The sequence below is a fragment of the Mauremys mutica genome, chromosome 16 (assembly GCF_020497125.1).
Source record: "Mauremys mutica isolate MM-2020 ecotype Southern chromosome 16, ASM2049712v1, whole genome shotgun sequence".
NCBI lineage: Eukaryota > Metazoa > Chordata > Testudines > Geoemydidae > Mauremys > Mauremys mutica.
The window spans coordinates 26,819,770-26,833,643 of NC_059087.1; the positions used below are offsets into that span (position 1 = coordinate 26,819,770).

At 47.5% G+C, this 13,874-nt stretch overlaps 1 protein-coding gene across 1 annotated transcript in view; it reads left to right on the forward strand.

Annotated features, from left to right (window-relative positions):
- Window positions 1–12,332, forward strand: part of RBM19 (RNA binding motif protein 19) — a 112,642-nt gene extending 100,310 nt beyond the window's left edge. The window contains exon 25 of the mRNA XM_044990523.1: window positions 11,476–12,332. The gene's annotated coding sequence lies outside the window, so the exon portion shown is untranslated. The remainder of the gene's footprint in view (window positions 1–11,475) is intronic.
- The last annotated feature ends 1,542 nt before the right edge of the window (window positions 12,333–13,874 follow it).

Below are 13,874 nucleotides of genomic sequence, written 5' to 3' on the forward strand. Positions count from 1 at the left end.
GCGCTGATCACAGCTACACGGTGTTGTCTGTGTGTGAGAGAGAATATTATGGAGGTGCTGATCACAGCTCCATGGTACAATTTGAGTTGATTTTTTACTCTTCGAGCAAGGATTCAACTTCTTTGTTATGTACGAAGAACACCATGAAGCCTGCCTCTGAAATTACAGCACTTACTCAAAAGGGATTTTCTGACAACGTACAAGTATATCCATTAATTAGTTTGAATTGAAATGAAATTGTAAATGGGTCCTTTAAGAAATTTAGCACCCATCGTAAGACCATTTTTGGTCTCAAATGAACCTAATGATGGAATAATACAAACTCTTCTCACTTTCCTTATCATTAATTCTCCAAATATCCCTATATTGATTTTTAGCCTTATGTGCATTCTCAACATGACCTCCATCTTAATGTGTTTATTTTGGCTGGGAATTATCAGTATTATTTATTATTTGTTTTATGGTAGTACCTAGCAGCCCCTGTCATGGATCACAGAACAAATAAATATATATTTAAATGAAGTGTTGTCAGTCAGATCCTCCGGTGCTGTAAATCGGCATAGATCCATTGAATTCTGCCGAGTTACACCAGCTAAGAATCCAGCTCAGTTGTGTGTTGGGAAGAAGAGAACTGGAGACCAAAGACCACAGAGAGGGCGGAGAGAACAGGGACAGGGTTTTATTAGAATGTAGCTTTTTTACTGAGTTAGATAAAGTAATATGGTTTAATGTAACTGAGCTTTAATGCATAGCTGCCCATTGCCAAAGGCCTCGGTGGCATCAGTACCTACTATGGGACAACAATAATACCGGCTTAATACAGACCGGAATAAACCTATCAGCCGAGATTTTCAACAGTGATTCTGAGTGCCCCTATTTTGGGGACATCTTAAAGGGTTATGAATTTTAAGTGCTCAGCACTTCCTGAAAATCAACGTAAATTGGGCATCCGAATCACTTTTGGAAAATCTTGGCCGGGGTCTGGGGGGTTTCTCTGATCCATCCCGTACCCCAGACAGAAGGGAAACCGCAGGGTATAGCCTGCAATCCACATGTAGATGTTAAACCAGCATCCAGGCCTGCTGTGCTGTTGTTTCCCACCCTGTACCCTGGTGTGACAAAGTGGGCTTTTATTCATCTTATGTTGCATGCGAGTCTTACTGTCCTATACTAATCCTGGGTGTACCTCAGTTTCCCTGTGTACTGCACCAATATTTCGGTGGTGGGAATTGGGGGTGTGATTTTTGCTGAGGCCCTCAGGGCAGGTGAGGCTGCCCAGCTGTCTGCACATAGGCAATGGCCGGGGCCCTTCAGAACCTGAGAGACCCAGGAGGGGGATGCGACCAGGTGGGAAGCAGGACAAAGACAAGGAGGAAGAGCAATGGGTGTGTTGGAACTCGGGTGGCTGGAAGCTGGGCAGTCTGCTTGGGGGGACTGGAAGAGGGGAATTCCAGGGCGTCTGGCACAGGACTCCCCAAGATGGACTTGGCTGAAAGTATTGATTTCTATGCTAATAAGTTCTGTTCTACACTGTGTTCCTGTTGACTAATAAACCTTCTGTTTTACCGGCTGGCTGAGAGTCACTGTGGAGTTGGGGTGCAGGGCCCTCTGGCTTCCCCAGGAGCCCTGCCCAGGCAGACTCGCTGCGGGAAGCACCCGTGAGGAAGAGGATGCTCAATGCTCTGAGCTCAGACCCCGCAAGGTCAAAGCTGTGTAAGCGTCTTGCCCTGGCGACAGTCTGCTCAGAGAGAGGAGGCTCCCCCAGAGTCCTGACTGGCTTTGTATGGAGTAGTTCCAGAGCATCGCCCGGGGACTCCATCACACCTTGTATTGCTGCCTACTCAGGAAAGCTTGATGATCTGTGTGTGTTTGTGTGTGTGTCCTTGCATCACTCTGGTACCTAGGTCCAGGTGATTTCTTCCTGTCTCTACTGCATTTGGCTGCTCTGGGCTCTATTCCAGCTGTACCTTTACAGAAGGGAGAACCTGATAACCCAGCACCTGTTTGGCTAACTGAATAAAGGCCTGTGACATACTGGGGCACAATCCAGACGGGTGGAGGGCTGTGTCATCCCTGCCCTGCAACCTTGGATGGCTTACAATGCCTTGCTGTAGTATTTCCCACCTGGGCCACTTACAAACAGCCTTCCAGCATACAAGCCACACCCTGAGTGTCGGTATCTGCCAGTTACACTCTGCCTCTCACCAGCCTGGGTTATACTGCAGGGTGGCCCCAGCACACCCCTAGTCCCGGATCTTCTCCCAGAAATGCATGTCCTGGACTGCCCAGCCCTCTCCTGGACAGTGCAAAGATTTTAAGTCTGTTATTCCTTTAAGGTAATCATATACCAGCTTATTATCTTAACGAGAGTTACCCAGACACTTCAACTTAAACCCACTGGATTAGATAAAACAGTAAAAGAAGTTTATTAACTACACACGCAGATTTTAAGTGAGTACAAGTCATGAGGCATAAAAGTCAGAAATGGTTAAAAGAAAAATAAAGATAAAAGGCTTTTTAGTATCTCATTTCCAAAGCAAACTGTCTCACTTCATGCTCCAGCAGATTACTGACCAAACTTTCAGGTGAGGACCCCTCCCCCAGAGTTCAGGGGCGGTTTCCTTTTGTCTTCCTAGATGCAGAGAATGAGGTGAGCAGGGAGAGAAAGAGGGGTGGCTTGAGGTGTTTGCCTCTTTTTATAGTTTCCATCCCCCTTTTGAAAAACATTTCCATCTGGAAACTAGGGGACAGGGTCTATGTGGAAGGATGTTTCCTGCTGTTTTTTTCCCCCCTGTCTGAGCCTCCTTTGTTTTGCCTTCCTGCTTGATAACTCTGTTTACTGCTTACCTGCAAATTAAGGCAAACGTGCGCTCTTTTGTTCGAGACAGGCCTTTTAGACCAGTTTGGTGCTATGTGGATCTTGAACATGCACTCTTAGCATCATGCTGGGGAATCTTATAACTTCACATACAGTGTTGCCACACACATTTGATCAGGACAATACTGAGCAGCAAATTATGAGTTTTCAAATGAAACCTTACAAGAAATACCTTGGACAAAGATGATTACAGTATTGTGTAGGCAGTGAATGCAGGGGTGTATTCTGTCACAAGACCCTACCTACGTCTGTAGGCAGAATTGAAAGAAGAAACCAGTGCAGCGGACACGGTGAATGTTGTTTCCCAGTCCTTTGCTGGGGATGAAGGAAGAACTCGCATCTTGCCGCGTTGTTGCAGCATACTCCCTGCCTTCTCCCGCCCGAGCTCCAGCCAGCTGCTGGATCCTTGCAAGGACGTGTGTAAGCTCTTTAGTCCTGTGCTTCAGTGCCGATGGTCAGTCTCCTCTGTAACCCTGCCTGCTCGGCTCAACAACCCACAAAGGAAAAAGTGGCCACGTCACTCCCTGGGACTTAGCCCTTTTTGCACTTCTCTGAGCGGCGCACGCATCCCATGCACACACTCTTCCATTTTGGGTCCCGCTGGATTATCAAAGCAATCGCAAACCACGTGCCAGGTTTTCCAAAGAGGAGGCCTCCCGCTGAAGTGTGCAAATACCCCAATCTGTGTGTGCAGATGTAGGGGTGCAGCCCAGGTCCCCAGCCGGTCAGGTTCCCTGTAGCTGCACAATAATTGCAGGCTGAAGCAGGCAACTTGGCGTTTCAGCTGAAGTTACCAAAGTCTCTCAAAGGTCAGCTATAGACGAGCCTGCGGTATTCCCCAGCCAGGAGCGAGCTCTAGTTTAGAATAATATTAATAATGCCTTGCTTCACCAGTACATCTCAAAGCACCTTACAGCCGAGGTCTGGATTGTCGTCTCCATTTTTACAGATGAGGAAACAGGCACGGGGAGGTGAAGTGACTTGCCCGAGGTCACTCGGCAGGCTGGTGGAAGAGCTAGGAATAGCGCACAAGGCTCCTGAGTCTAGTCCAATGCTCTGTCCACTAGGCCACACTGCCTCCCTCATTCCCTTTGACTGCAAGGGCAGCTAGGAAATGTGGCGGTCGTCAAGTTGCTTACCCTCGTTGTCTCTGTTTCCCCATCTATAAAATACCTTGTCTCTCTCTGGCTGGAAGCGGCCGCATGCAGTAAGTGCCAGTGATGATTATTGTGGAGCCCACAGTACGAGTTCCCGCTGTTTGTGCAGGTGCGCTGTGATTTCTTTGGTTTTTTTTTTTTTTTAATGTAGCGTTTTGGACTCTTTCCTTAGCTAGTAATTACGTTCTTTCATCATTATTTATGCCCTTTAAATTTTAAAAACCCTCTGCCTACCCTGCTGGTGAACCTGGCATCAATTATAGAAGATTGCATGGCAGCCCGTAACGATTCCTGCCTCGTCGGACTTTCGCTCTCCGCGTCATAAGCCAGTGCTGTGTGCATTGGGCTGGAATGTGTTCTTAAGCCTCCTGCACCCAGCAGTCAAAACGCTCCAATTTTCTGAGCTCCTGGGTGGTGTTGGCTCTCTGTCCCGTAACCTCCAGTTTCCATTCCTGCTCCGGTTTAAAGCATCCCTCACCTCACCCCCTCCAGGCCAGCAGGTAACACAATGCTAGCGTCCACCTGCATACTGTGTCCCATCTAAGTGAACATCGGTGCTGATTGGGGCAGATCCATGTACACTGGTTAAAAAGTAAATTAGGGCTGTGAAAAGCCACTGTCCAGATTTTCCTTCTATGGTGTGTGTGTGTGTGTGAGAGAAAGAGAGAGACACTGCCTCCTATTTTCCCTAAATATATGCATTCGAGAGGGAGAAAAATTGCACGGCAGAGACTGAGATTTCAGATTTATCCATTCATGAATAATAATCAGGCTCAGTAATTCACAGTAAATGGGTATCCAAATTGGCTAATAAGGAAGGCTTTCACCCCAAACTGGAACTAGGAGAGAGGTAGCGAGAATATCAACAAATGTTGGCTGAGGCATATGTGTACACGATGTGACCTGAATTGGTGAAATATGCAAACCAGGACGAAATAGCATAGAAATCTGTCAGCAAGGCATGGAAATGGAAGGGGCGAGTGTGGAAGGCAGACATCTTAACACCCCTCCTGAGGGCATTGGCAGCAAGTGCCTTCGGTATTTGACTTCAGCATCTGCGCTGGAGCAGGTGCAGTAGCTCCATATAATGGCCCTTTGCGTTCTAGAGTGAGATCTCGAACGGAGCTGCCGTTCTCTGTGGTGAGGTTAGGAGCCTTGGTGGAGGGGCAGGGAGAGGTAGGAAATGGCCCTGTGGCTCTCTCCAAGTATATTTGAGCCAGCCTGTGGTGTTCCTTGGGAATGAACGAACACCCCAAACCAAACTGAGCGAGAGTTCTCTAGCTCTTTAAATGATGCGGCCTTATCTGGTCGAGTCCCTTCTGGACTTAACACCTGTGAAGTGATGGTTTTGCTGATTTCAGGGTGCGTGTGGTTTTGGGGCAGGGAGAGGAAGGTGTTCTAGCCTGACCAGTAGAATCTGCCAGGCTCTTTAAAAAGCCCCACTTTGGGGCGAGTGCCTCCGCAATCAGTTCAGGGAGTAGCGGACACATCCCGTACTGTGTGCCGGGTTGCCCTCGGGAGTGACGCTGGCTCTCCAGCTAGAGTTGAGGCCATGTACGCACCCGTCGATCCAGAGGAAAGGAATGGCAACCAGACTCTTATCTCAGTTGTTACAATTCACCTTGAGTTGTCTAGCACCCAGAGAAACACGGATCTGTTGGGCCTGTGGAGCTCTGAGTAGGTACAGAAGATAGCCAGTAATCTAGGAACCTCCGTCTCTCCTCAACCCCCACTGTATAGTCCTTCTAGGCTAGGCCAGAATTATCTGAACTATGAACAGTGGAGTAAAGGTTGGAAAGGTTCGTTCTCTTCCCCACGTCACACCAGAAGATAAAGAGATATTGGAATTCCAGCACCTTTCACCTCCACTGTCCCCCTCAGCTGTGAATTCTCCTTTCTTCTTGCCATTACCTTCACCAGCCAGAGAGCGAATAAAGGAGTTGGGAGCACAATAAAGGAGCTGTAATTCACACGAGAGGCTGTGAGTGCGTCAAACCATGGCAGTGCAGCTTGAGCCGATGGTGTGCAGCAGCAGAATGCGAGAGCGTATGGCCGCCTCTCAGTACCCTCCTGTTGTTTTGCAGGTCTACTGCATGTGTCGCAAGTGATGGAGCAGTCCTCATCCGATCACTATAATGCTCTAAGGCTGGGTACTATGTAAATGATTGCACACAGCACTGCTTATAAACATAAATGCGTCACTGGAAGATGAGCAAGAGGAGCTGAGATGAAGTATACATATAATAGGGAGTTGTGCCCAGAAAGGCTCGTTTGTTGCCCGTGTACTCTGTTATAATAAAGGAGGGCACTCAATGGCAATAAATATAAAACTAATAATTGCATATAAAACTAGTTCCCTTTTTAACTTGTGGAACTCACTGAGGCAGGATTCTGCGGAGTCAAACTTCTTGGTGACATTTTTAATAAAAGGTTAGACCTGTGAATAAGACTAGCATATGGCTTTCCACAGGGATGCAATTAGGTGAGCTTTCATCCTCATCCCAGACTATAAAACCATCATCAGACTGAGTTTAGGAAGAAACTTTGTCCCTTGGTACATTGTGGCACATGGGAGTGTATTTATAGGCGGTGTTGGGAAATGTCTCTGATACATTTTGCATTGGCTGCTGTTGGAGACAGGCTCCTGGATTAGATGGATCACAATGTTAGATTGAAGCCCTGCTGCATTATCTTTTGTCAAGCCGAGATGGCAAGAACCAAAGGGTGCAGGAAGTGAAGAGTTTGAGGAGGGTTGTAAGAAGGGGAGAGTGAATGATGTACAATATGACTAAACAGAGTCCTTGAAAAACCAATGGATTTTATGATATCAGCCTGTTCCAGGACATACAACGACCTCTGACTGGCAGGGACTAGGGCAGAACTTCCTCCATAGGCAGGATGTTCCGCAGTTGTCTACTGCAAGGTTTCTGGGACTGTGCTCTGAAGGAGCTGGTCCTGGCCACTGTCAGGCAGGAGACTGCACTGGGCTGATCCCATGTGGCAATCGGTATGTTCCTGGAACTGCGGGAAGAGGCTGGAGGATCACTCCTACTTAGTCACACCTAAACATGCATCCTGAGCCTTATTCTGTGGCTGCAAGTCACGCTGCCATTGTCTCCCTGTATGAATATTTCTCAAAGAGGTCAAGGTCCCAGTTCAGTGCAGCACTTTCTTAAGCACACGCTCAAATCTTTTTGAAGTCAGTGCGACTCTAGCATGTAGTTAAAGTTAAGCACAGTTTTAAGGGTAACATTTTCTAAAATACCTAAGTGACTTAGGAGCTTAAGACCTATTTTTTTAAAAGTGACACAGGTACTTATGAGCCTACGGGAAAGTCTACACTACAGAATTGTTTTGCATGGCCATACTAGCTCCTTAGGTCGCTCACAGCCAACGGAAGTGCTACGCCACTCATGCAATTAAGTGGGGTTAGTGGGGGGCTTACATTGGTGGGAGCAACATTGTAGTGTAGACCAGGCCTGAGTCTTATTCAGATTCCAAGAGTCTTTCAGTGGCGCATAAGCTCCTAAATCACCTACATCCTTTTGAAAACTTTATCCTGAGTGTTTTGCTCAACTGAAGCCTAAAAGACTTCAAATGCAGAGTATATTCCAGTGGCCGGCTCCTTTGCAATTCTGGAGTCTCCCTGGGACCAGGATCTGGTCTGATGGATCATCAATGGGCTATCACAGCAAGTGGCTTGGTTCTTTCACTCGCTGTGGGTGGGTATATGGGGTCAGATCCATATTTTATCTATTCCCAAGGGAAAAATTCATTGAGTTAAAGTTGTAAATATTTATCAGTAACTTACAGGGAGGGGGAAAAACCCCTTAGTGGAATGTTGTAGTTTAAAAACACACATGGCTGAAAGCCAAGAAATTCAAAGTTAAAGTTCTTCAAAAAAAAAAAAAGGGAAGGAACTATGGAAACTGCAGAGATAAAATACCCCACAAAACCTTAGCTCTGCCCTCATCTACCTGCCAGCATGTGTGCTTTGCATGTTTGGTTATGTGTCTTTCAATGTAAATAACAGTAAAAAGACACCTTTGCAACGTTCTAGGTGCCCTAACACAAAATTAATGCTATTTAAATGTTTATAATAGAACTAAAATCCTGCTATTGGCTAGCAAAAATAGCCCCAACTCTCATCTGCTCTGTTGTTGGGCAGCATTTCACAGCTGTTAAATTACTTTTTAAATTAAGGCGAAACCTAGAGCAATGTTAACAGTCCCCTTAGGTCATTTACATAGGGCATTTCTATGGGCCGAGATCAACAGAATGCTGTTTGGCTGAGTTACCACTGATATAATGGTCGCGCCACCCTACGCTGAGATTTGGCAAGATTGCTACATAAAAGTGTCTCTCTTCTTTTCAAATGTCATTTTCTTCTGTTCTTGTGTTTCTGTAACAAGCAGAATCTTACAAAATTTAGCCCACAGGAGGGATCGAGGAAGAGGGCTGTTTGTCTGAGATTTAGATTTTTTTTTAAGTATTTGGGGAATTCTTTGTTGCATACGGTAGGACTGCTCTGCCCTGGGATCTGTCTGATGGGTCAGCCGCACCCACACTAAAATTCTTGGGGGTTTGGTGCCCAAATTGTCCCTTCTGTATAAGCCCAGTTCCCCTAGATTGTGTCGTCTTTGCCACAGCACCCAGACTCTGCTGTGTGAAAGGGATAGATTTAGCCACTTGCCATTGGGTTTTCATGACAGTCCTACACCTTCACCTCCTCAGTCTTTACCTCTCCTCATACTTTTCTTTCTTCCTTGCTGGCAGTCTGGAAACAGACTTGAGCCACAGGGTTTGGAGAGTGGACAATGACATCCTTTAAACACACAAAACATGGGCGAAGTGAATGCAACTAGACACACACCCCTGTGATTTTTGGAGTCCTAAAATAACTTGCACACACTCTTGTGAGTCAATCGGTTTTTTGTTGTATCTCGAACGTGGCGCGAATAAGCAGCTATGAATTATCGGGTGTTTGTTCCATCAAAGGGAGTCGGGTGATTGCCATAAACTTGAGTGAAGTTTGGTTCAGCCAGAGCCCCCAATCTGAAATGCATTGATCCCAATGTACCCTGAGAGAGAGGACGATGTTTCAGTTAGGAGTCCTGGGTCCTATGCCCAACTGTGCTACAGGCTTCTTGGGTCAAATTCTGCTAGTAAACGTGTGTGAGCCTGGAATGAGTCACGAGGCGAGAGTGGCAGCTTCTGAGGTTATGCTAGTAGTAGATGAGAATAGAATGTGACTCCCTGGGGGACCTTGGCTGAAAGCTTCAGTGATGTACTAAGATCACACTTAATTTTGGTGCCAAAATAAGGATTTAGGTGCTTAACTTCAGGCATCCACATTCAAGCCCAATGTTCAAACCTTTCCACGTCTCCATTTCCCCACCTGTAGAATGGAGCTTATCCCTCTCAGGGATGTTGTGTGGCTCAGAGGCTGCAAGGTGCTGAGTTCTGGCCTAGATCCAGCCAAGCTCCAAAGGGGATAAGCACGTGCTTAAGTGCTTCACTGCATTTTGCAGGGTAGAGCACCAGTTAGTCAAAGTTTGAGTCAAGACCCTAAAATGGTATCAGAGGGGGAGCCGTGTTAGTCTGGATCTGTAAAAGCAGCAGGGTCTTGTGGCACCTTATAGACTAACAGACGTTTGGGAGCATGAGCTTTCGTGGGTGAATCCCCACTTGGTCGGATGCCCTAAAATGGACACCACTACAAAGTGGGTTGAAGTGGAGTTACTTTGGATTGAGCCAGGTGTGCGCGAGAGCAGAGTTTGGCTCAGGAAGTCTATAACGGAGCCAAGAACTGAGCCCAGTAAACCCCGTTCCCCGGTTCTGTGCTTTACCCGTCCTCTGGCTTTGGGTCTATAACTGGTGACCTTTTCATAAGACTCTGCGTTACAAGCCTCATCTTGCTCTCCACTGAACTGCCGTGTCTGTTGCACTCCCAAACTTCTGACCTCTGTCTAAGCCTCCTGCAAGGGAGTGGGTCAGCGGAGGGCATCCTGGGTAGTGAGTAAAGAAAAGGAGTAAATCCTCTCCTCTCTTTCCTACTCGCTCAGTCAGGTCAGTGTCATTCATGCAGCAGTTTTCCCTGGATTACCGCACTCAGGACTTATCACTGGGTTTGCTCACTGAGACCCCTTGGGCTCAATGCAACCAACCCCCTGCATCCAGGCTCATCCCCTTCAGATGCAGTGGGGCTGCATAGGAGCATAAGGGGACTCCTAGGTGGAGTGCATCGCAGGATCGAGGCCTGGGGCTTCCGTGACAGCCCGAGTAGACCTTGGTTTTGTAACATGTGAGGCAAATTAAACTGCAAATGCTTTGTTTTGGTTTGTTCTTTTCTCCTGGGAGCCAGGGGGACAACGAGGAGTGGGATAAGAGGCTGTTTTTTAAAAGTGGTTCTAAGGACGTAGCAAGGAACTAAATGAGAAAATCCCGATTTGCCAGCCATTGAGACGGGGCCGAGGGCTCATTGAGGGTCAGCTAGAGAAAGCTTTGATGTGGAGCTATGCGTTCTTCCGCCAGTAGGTGAAATGGCACTGGGATTCGGGGAGCCCAGGGACCGTCGTTCTACTGCCATGCAGTCGTCTTTCTAGCCACGTGGAAAATAACCGCGCAGGTTTCATGCATCCGGGTTTTAAAAATCAAAACCAGGAAGTTTAAAAAAAGAAATCTGTGTTTAAACTGCTATGTCTCGAGTCCCTCGCGAGAGGCAGCGGCTGCGTTTGCATTAGATAAAGGCGGGAGCGAGGGGGGATGATAGCAGACAGGGTGGCTGAAGGCAAGAGCGTTGGACTTAGTTAGAATTCAGCCGTTAGATCTTTCCTTTCTCTCTGATGGCTGAGTGTGATTGACACTTACAAATTACCCAGCCAAAAGTGTCGAGTCTCTGACCCCTGAGTAACATCTTCGGCAAGCCTGAGATTTGCCAGCATTTTGTCATCTAATTACTACAAATCCCTTGAAAATTCACTGGCTGGTGAATTTTTAATGCGGGGCAATTTCAATGTGATGCATTGCCCAGCTGGGTACGCGCGTGTGCGCTTTCACTCCCTCCCCCTTCTTTCTCATTCTCTGTCTCTCTTTCCTCCTCCATCCCTTTTGCCTCCCTTTCTCTTGTGTGGATTAAAACTTTTCCCTAGAATTGGGGAGCATCAGTGTTCATGTTTAATGGGCATTTCACTTAGTGGGCCGTGGCTTTGGGAACTTCACTTAGGGATCTGTTTCTTTGCCCCCAGCACAAGAGCTGGCTGCTTTCAGGTGCATTGGTCTGGTCACTTTCAGCCTCCCCCCACCTCCACGCTGCTGCATGCTATTTGCACATTGTGTGTTTTTGGTGGCAGGACATTCTGTCCTGCTTTCTAAACAGTGATGAAAGGTAACAATGCCACATGGTTTTTTTGTTTTATTTTGTTTTTTCTGTTCCTTCAGGTCGTCTGCTGATGGACACAGAGAGAGCAAGTGGCATCCATCCACCTCTGTATTCTGCAACCGAGAAGATGAAGCCCATTTGTTGCCATCTGAACCTGCTATGCCAGGCCTTTAAACCAGAGGACCAATTCTTGCTTCAGACACACATCTGGTAGCCAGGCTCTTTAAACCCAAAAGGGAAATGCACCTCGAATCCGCAGATGGAAGGCGAGCCTTTTTCATCTGCGAGCAATGCATGCCAGGCAGCGTGCGCCTGTGGAAGGCCCCGTTAAACCAGAGAAGGATTTCAGGCTAGAACATTAACTCCTTCACCTCAGCAAGGTGCACCTCCACCAGCATTGCAATCTGGGGAGCTGGCCCTTCAGACAGAGAATGCCACCCCCCAAAGGAACCACAGTCATTCGCTTTTGTAACCGATTGTTCCTACTGCTTGAATCGTTTAAAAAACATCCGTGTACATTTAAAAAAAAAAATTCAAGACTGTTACTAAAAGCAGGTGAATCCCTTTTTATTTCTATTAACCACAACTGGGTGTTTATCCGAGCCCACGAGGAAGGTGAAAATATTAGTGTTCATCTCTGTGCCTGTCATTTCTGTCCACGCTCACAGCCTGCAGTGGCCCTTCCCTTCCCTGGTTTCAAAGGAAAAGAGGCTTTTGCTTTTCAGCCGGGGGTAGTGGTTTACATATGTACACGGCTGATAAAGTATTTCACGTCGCCCCCTTCCCCCTGGGAATTGCTGTCTTACGGCAGAACTGCTCTGGCTAACAGAGGATGCAACAGATCACGTGTGTTGGCTGCAAATTTTCTGTTTATTTATGTATATGTTTTATCACTGCCTAGCTTTAAAAAAAACAACCTTCTCTCTGCTATTGGCCAGATTTGTCTGGTTTCCCAAGGGAGTGGATATGAGCCCAGTACTATCTCCAGTCCCAGTGTCAGCTTGCGCCCTGGGAAGGTGCCTTAAGGTTTCCCTGGAAGGTTACATCTTGTGGCTGCCTGAAATGATTCCAGAGTTTGGGATGTGGTCTCAGTTCGTTCCCATCTGTAGAGAAGGGGTTTCTGATGCACTCAGCATTGGCCTACCTCTGCTCCCATTGAAGGCGATGGGCGTTTTGTCATTGAGATGACTGGGAAGCAGCGTTAGGCGGATGCACGGTGCTTTTGAAAATCCCGCTCTGAGCATCAAGTGGGAAGCGGCTGCAGGACGTCAGTCATGGCCCAGCCTTGAACAGGGACAAACCTGGGCCAGGTAGGGCAGACTCCAGTTCAGGAGGTGGTAGCCCCACCACAGCCCTTTCTCAAGCGCAGGATGTGTGGTTTCCTGCCCTCTTAGATGGGGATGCTCCGGGGAGGAGTTGGTGACTCTTACAGCTGGTGGCTCAGGTTTCAAAAGGAGAATTTTAAATGGTGGTTTGCTTCCATTGAAAGTACGAGTTGGGCCAACGTTGAGCAAGTGCTTTTTGAAAATCCTATCCCAAGTCTCTACTCCGAGGTACTGTGTCATCTTAGAAAGAGCCATGTCATCCCAGATGTGACTCCTTGGGCTTGGCGGATCAATCGTACTTGTGTGGAGGTCGTTTACTCTTGGCATGAAAAGGTTAAACTAGAGATGGGCATAGTGGTGTGGTTAGCATTGACCGTGCACGTGGCACTGCCCACTTCACAAAACTAGTCCCAGTGCCAGCTCCAAAGAGCTGAGGGTCTGAAAGATGCACACCCAGGAGTGCCAGGAAATCTAGAGGTGGTGAAGACTTAGTGGATATTAATCTAGGCGGAGATTTTTCAATAGAGTCCAAGAGGGTCGGTCCTGGGGCTGGTTTTGTTCAACATCTTTATTAATGATCTGGATGATGGGATGAATTGCACCCTCAGCAAGTTTGCGGAAGACACTAAGATGAGGGGAGAGGTAGATACGCTGGAGGGTAGGGATAGGATCCAGAGTGACCTGGACAAATTAGATGATTGGGCCAAAGAAATCTGATGAGGTTCAACAAGGACAAGTGCAGAGTCCTGCACTTAGGAAGGAAGAATCCCATGGACTGCTACAGGCTGGGGACCGACTGGCTAAGCGGCAGCTCTGCAAGGACCTGGGGATTACAGTGGACGAGAAGCTGGATATGAGTCAGATATGTGCCCTTGTTGCCAAGAAGGCTAACAGCATATTGGGCTGTATTAGTAGGAGCATTGCCAGCAGATCGAGGGAAGTGATTATTCCCCTCTATTCGGCACCGGTGAGGCCACATGTGGAGTATCGCCTCCAGTTTTGGTCTTCCCACTACGGAAGGGATGTGGGTAAATTGGAGCGCGTCCAGTGGAGGGCACAGGACTTATGAGGAGAGGCTGAGGGAACTGGGGTTATTTAGTCTGCAGAAGAGAAAAGTGAGGGGGGATTTGCTA